Below are 6,684 nucleotides of genomic sequence, written 5' to 3'. Positions count from 1 at the left end.
ATGCGTGGATGGACACGAAGCAGACATGTTGATGACTGAAGTGCATGAAGGTTCCTTTGGTACTCATTCCAATGGACATGCAATGGCAAAGAAGATGTTACGAGCAGGTTACTATTGGCTGACAATGGAATCTTACTGTTGCAAGTTTGTGAAGAAGTGTCACAAGTGTCAAATTTATGCTGATAAGATTCATGTTCCTCCGACACTATTGACTGTTATCTCTTCCCCATGGCCCTTCTCCATGTGGGGAATTGATATGATTGGGATGATTGAGCCCAAAGGTTTGAATGGACATCGTCTCATTTTTGTGGCAATTGAGTACTTCACAAAATGGGTTGAAGCAACATCGTATGCAAATGTAACCAAACAAGTTGTTGTAAGGTTTATCAAGAATCAAATTATATGCCATTATGGTGTTCCAAGTAAGATCATTACTGATAATGGATCGAACTTGAATAATAATATGGTGGAAGCTCTTTGCAAAGACTTCAAGATTGCACATCATAATTCTTCTCCCTACAGACCTAAGATGAATGGGGTTGTTGAAGCTGCGAACAAGAACATCAAGAAGATTATTCAGAAGATGGTTGTCACATATAAGGATTGGCATGAGATGCTCCCGTTTGCTTTGCATGGGTATCGTACATCCGTCCACACTTCAACAGGGGAAACCCCTTTTTCTCTTGTTTATGGTATGGAAGTAGTGCTCCCCGTAGAAGTAGAGATTCCTTCATTGCATGTGCTCATGGAAGCCAAGTTGATTGAAGCAGAATGGTGTCAGACTAGGTTTGACTAGTTGAATTTAATTGAAGAGAAGAGATTGACTACCATGTGTCATGGTCAGTTATATCAGCAGAGAATGAAGAAAGATTTTGATAAGAAGGTCAAACCTCGCGTATTTAGAGAAGGTGAGCTTGTGCTTAAGAAGATTTTATCGTTCAAGCCAGATTCCAGAGGAAAATGGACTCCTAATTATGAAGGCCCATATGTTGTTAAGAGATCCTTTTCAAGCGGTGCATTGATTCTTACAGCTATGGATGGTGAAGAGTTCACTCGTCCTGTGAATGCAAATGCAGTCAAGAAATACTTCGCCTAAAAATAAAAGAACAACTCGCTAAGTTGAAAACCCGAAAGGGCGGCTTAGGCAAAAATGAGCATCTCGGTGGGTTGAAAACCCGAAAGGGCGATCCAGGCAAAAATTACAGACATAAAAACAAAAAAGAATTTCCCGATAAGTTGAGTACCCCACTTTGGGGCAACTTATGCAAAAATTAGGAATTATGGCAAGTAACTGCATTCTGCTGATCTTCAGTGATTTTGAAGACTTGTTTGAGCACAAGGGTTGACATTAGTTCATCTCCAACAGCGACCAAAAGCACAGTGGATGTCAAGAGTTTGTAGAAGGATTAAGGATCATTTGTATTAAATGTACCCCTTTTCCATGTAAATTACCATTTTCAACTTTGTAAAATCTATGGAGTCTTGTCATTTACAGGCTACCATTCCAATAAATAAAGTTGAGCTTTTATCCAATTGTTTATACTCTTATTTACTTCAGCTAATAGTTTTAAATTTTATTATGATAATTTTGAAATTAAATTTTAAATCAAAAATCAAGTTTAAGATATATAAGCAAAAACTTTTCCAAAGCAAGTAAAAAGAATATCAACAACATTTCAGTAAGAAGCAAGTTCTTAAGTGCGAAGCATATGAGATTCCCTAAGCAGTTAACTCTTCGGGTATCCCTAGACGCTTCTGTGTTGATTCAGTTCCGCGACAGAATGTTTGATCCCCAGTGGAGCTTATTTCTTTTTCCCAGCTGAGTTGATTGATTTAGATCCCGAGCGGCATGTACTTGTTCTCAACAGAATTTCGGCCTTCCCAGTGGAGTTCGTATTTCCTCAGCAGGTGAATCGTCTTCAGAGACGTTTGATCCTTCCACATTAGATCGCTTTGGTATCCCCACCAATCGTTGTATCTTTGCTCCCAGTCAGAGTTTCCTCCTGGTTCTTAAGCATCATTTTTATTCTTCCCCAGTAGGGTTGTCTCCCATTTTTATGGTGTTGACCTAAAAATTCCCTATAGATTGGATGTTTTATCCTCAGTAGATCTCCTTCCCCAACCAGAGTTGAGCCTTTGAGATGTTGATCTCTTTGTTCTCCAGCAGTTTATCTCCATGATTTGTGGATTGACCGAGGATTGTACTGGTGGTTCAACTTCTTTGCAACACCTCTATATCCTTCGTGATCGTTTTATCAGAATAATCTCCATATATACATACGCATATACATTCATATAAATTCATGATTTGCATATCCTGCATCTTCATATTCGATTTGTTTGAGACTTTTATTCTCTGTTATGGTGGTACTTTATCCCCATTCCAAATTTGGTGTCTGTCCTCTTTCAATTATAGAGTGTCAGCCCCTAGGCAGAAAAGACTTTAACCTTTCTCTGTTTCCCCAATGAGTTTGTTTCCTCGTGGATGATTGTTATTTCAGTTCCCTCTCCAGCAAATTTTCTGGATGGAATTACTCCCCTTGAGTTATGTCCTCATTGGGTTGAGTCTTGATTGACCGTTTTCTTCCTAGCTCTTACCTAGATAGATATCTTGGTCCCCTAAGAGTCTATTACCCAGTAACTGGTAATATTCGTTCTAGTATAGTAAACCCAACCATCCCAACTAATAATTTCGAACTTAAACTCTCCCTGTTGCAACTAGTGCAACAGAGACAATTCGCAGGTCTCGCTACTGAGAACCCAAACCAACATTTAAAAATCTTTCTCCAATTAGCAGACACTTTTAAAACCAATGGAGCTTCTCCTGAGGCAATCCGTTTAAGATTATTTCCTTTTTCCCTCAGAGATAAAGCCCTATCATGGTTAGATTCCCTTCCACCCAAGTCCATTACGACTTGGGATAACCCTAGAAAAGTATTCCTTGATAGATACTTTCCCCAAGTAAGAATGTCGTTTTTCGAAACCATATAACTAGATTTACCCAGAACCAAGGAGAATCACTGTTCGAAGCTTGGGAGAGATATAAAGAGCTGTTAAGAGCATGCCCACATCATGGTTTATAAAATTGGTTAATCATTCAGACCTTCTATAATGGACTTCACTATAACACTAAGATGACCATCGACACTGCCGCAGGCGGTGCACTGATGAACAAACCTTATCCTGAAGCTAGTGCCCTCATCGAAGATATGGCTCAAAACCATCAATCATGGGGAGTCGAACGAGCGACAGTTGAGAAGAAGGAAGTCCAAGGAGGAGTACATGAACTAAGCTCTATAGACATGATGCAAGCTAAAATGGACGCATTAGCCCTCAAGGTCGATCAGATGTGCATAAACCCGAATACTGCAGTCGCGGTTTCGTCGGATTGTGAGATATGTGGAACCAAAAGACACCAATCTGCAGAATGCATTCTATTAAACGAAACCCACTATGAGCGAGTGAACTACACCCAAGGGAACCCATATTCAAATACCTATAACCCTGGATGGAGGAATCACCCGAACTTCTCCTATAAGAACAATAACCCAATCCAGAATAATGCACCTCCGAGACAACCAGGTTACCAAGCCCCAAGATCAAATCAATCTGTGCAACTTGTGCCACCAAAGTCGAGCCTTGAGAAAATTATGGAAAATTTTATCACTGCTCAAACCCAAAAAAAACAAAGAGTTCATAAACCAAAACATTCACGTTAACGAACTGATTACCCAGTTAGGAACCAAGGTTGACCAAATAGTTACTCACACCAAGATGCTTGAAACCCAGATCTCTCAGGTAGCTTTAAACCAAGCCCCCCAGACCACACCTGGAGGACAGTTCCCTGGACAACCTCAACAGAATCCGAGAGGACAAGCCAATGCCATTACCCTACGAAGTGGGAATGCTTGTGATGAGCCACCAAACCCAAGATTGAGTGAACCAAAAACTTCTAAGGAATATACCGAACCCACAGACAAAGTAAAGGAACCAGAGGAAACTGAAAAACAGGAAAGTCAAGAAAAAGGAGAAGAACCTAAAGATAAAACATACGTACCACCCCCGCCATATAAACCACCTATACCATATCCGCAAAGACTCAAACAAACCCAGATGAATAACCAGTATCAGAAATTTATTAAGGTTATAGAAAAACTTCACGTAGAAATCCCTTTCGCAGAAGCCATCACCCAAATACCTTCTTATGAAAAGTTTCTCAAAGACATCCTTACCAACAAACGTAGACTCGACGATCAAAAACCCTTGGAATGCAATTCTATTTCCGAGAATAAGTTAGCCAAAAAGGATAAAGATCCTAGAAATTTCTCCATTCCTTGTCTTTTGGGTAGTCATGTCATCGAAAAAGCTTTTCTAGACTTAGGAGCTAGTGTGAGCTTAATGCCTTTAGCAGTTTGTGAGAGGTTAAACTTAGGAGAATTACAGCCTACTAAGATGTCACTTCAGTTAGCCGATAGATCTGTTAAGTATCCGATAGGCATTTTAGAAGATGTCCCTATTAGGATAGGTCAGTTATTTATCCCTACTGATTTTGTTGTCATGGACATCAAAGAGGACAATGATATACCAATCCTTCTAGGTAGACCATTCTTATCAACTGCAGGAGCCATAATGGATGTCAAGAGAGGAAAGTTGACCTTTAAGGTAGGTGACGAGAAAATAGAATTTATACTTTCGAAATTTCTTATGGCACCTGTGATCGGAGACACATGTTATGCCATAGATATCATTGATGAATGTGTTAGGGAATTAGAACAAGAAGAAATCATAAAAACAATTAAGTTACCATCAACCCCCATACTGGAGGATGATGACTTTAGGAAACCCTACATCGATGATAACCCTTACGAATGTTTATCCCTTACCCCAGATCCTATTCCACGCCCTAAGAAACCAACCTTAGAACTTAAGGAACTGCCTAAGAACAAGAGATATGAGTTTCTCGATGAAGAGATGAACCGTCCAGTTATAGTCAGTGCTACCTTGAGCCAAGAAGAAACAGACCAACTTTTAGATGTTTTACGAAGATATCCCTCAGCCTTAGGATAAAATATCTCTGACCTGAAAGGTATAAGCCCATCCGTATGCATGCATCGGATTTCGCTCGAAGAAGATTCAAAACCCTCCAGAGAACATCAGAGAAGAATAAACCCATTAATGAGTGATGTTGTTAAAAAAGAAGTTCTTAAGTTACTTGAGGCAGGTATAATCTATAAGATCTCGGATAGTAACTGGGTGAGCCCTGTGCATGTAGTACCTAAAAAGGGAGGCATCACAGTCGTGCAAAATGATAAAGGCGAACATGTAGCAAAACGGATGGAAGGAGGATGGCGGATGTGCATAGACTATAGAAAGTTAAATAAAGCAACCAGGAAGGATCATTTCCCTTTACCATTTATAGACCAGATGTTGGAGCGTCTAGCCAGACACTCTTACTTCTGCTATCTAGATGGATACTCTGGATTCTTCCAAATACCTATCTGCCCCGAAGATCAAGAAAAAACTACCTTTACATGCCCTTATGGAACTTTTGCCTACAGACGAATGCCATTCGGCCTCTGTAACGCCCCAGCCACTTTCCAACGCTGCATGATGTCAATCTTTGCAGATTACCTAGATGGTATCATGGAAGTGTTTATGGATGATTTCTCGGTTTGCGGATTTGATTTCCACAATTGTCTTGCTAACCTTGAGAAAATCCTGGAGAGATGCGTGGAGGTAAACCTTGTACTAAATTGGGAAAAGTGTCATTTCATGGTGACCGAAGGAATTGTTTTAGGACATATAGTTTCCGAAAAAGGTGTAGAGGTAGATAGAGCTAAGATAGAAGTTATAGAGAACCTAAAACCACCCAAAACTATCAGAGAAGTCTGAAGTTTTCTTGGACACGCTGGATTCTACCGACGTTTTATCAAGGACTTCTCCAAAATAACTAAACCTTTAACTGGTGTTTTAATGAAAGATGCTGAATTCATTTTCGATGGAAAATGTAATGAAGCATTTAATCTTTTAAAGGAAGCATTGATATCAGCACCCATTATGAAACCCCCTGATTGGTCATAACCTTTTGAGATAATGTGCGACGCTAGTGATTATGTTGTTGGAGCAGTTCTAGGACAAAGGAAAGATAAAAAATTACATGCAATTTATTATGCTAGTAGAACCCTAGACGCTGCCCAACATAACTACGTAACAACTGAAAAGGAATTACTCGTTGTAGTTTTCGCTATAGACAAATTTAGATCTTATCTAGTAGGAGCAAAAACTATAGTTTACACTGATCATGCTGTCATTCGTTACCTATTAAGTAAAAAAGATGCCAAGCCCAGGTTACTCCGATGGATTCTGTTACTACAAGAGTTTGATTTAGATATAAGAGATAAAAAAGGCACTGAAAATGTAGTAGCTGATCACCTTTCTAGGCTAGAACACCTAAAACCAGACTTAGTACCCATAAATGATGATTTTACCTATGATAGACTGATAGCTAGACTAGAAACCATTGAAGACGATAGCCTATGCCCTCATGAGCACTTCCAAAATTCCTTAGCAGTAAGTAACGTACCATGGTATGCAGACTTTGTTAATTACCTAGCTGCTGATATCATACCCTCTGATCTTGACTACCACCGCAAGAAGAAGTTCTTCAACGATGTGAGAAACTTT

At 39.6% G+C, this 6,684-nt stretch overlaps 1 pseudogene; it reads right to left on the bottom strand.

Annotated features, from left to right (window-relative positions):
* Positions 1-2,980: 2,980 nt before the first annotated feature.
* On the bottom strand, positions 2,981-3,079 carry LOC127109432 (uncharacterized; annotated as a pseudogene).
* Between the last annotated feature and the right edge of the window lie 3,605 nt (positions 3,080-6,684).

Source organism: Lathyrus oleraceus, chromosome 7 (genome assembly GCF_024323335.1).
Source record: "Lathyrus oleraceus cultivar Zhongwan6 chromosome 7, CAAS_Psat_ZW6_1.0, whole genome shotgun sequence".
NCBI classification, from domain to species: Eukaryota; Viridiplantae; Streptophyta; class Magnoliopsida; order Fabales; family Fabaceae; genus Lathyrus; species Lathyrus oleraceus.
Note: the sequence above shows the minus strand (reverse complement) of the source record. Positions and strands in the feature narration are given on the sequence as shown.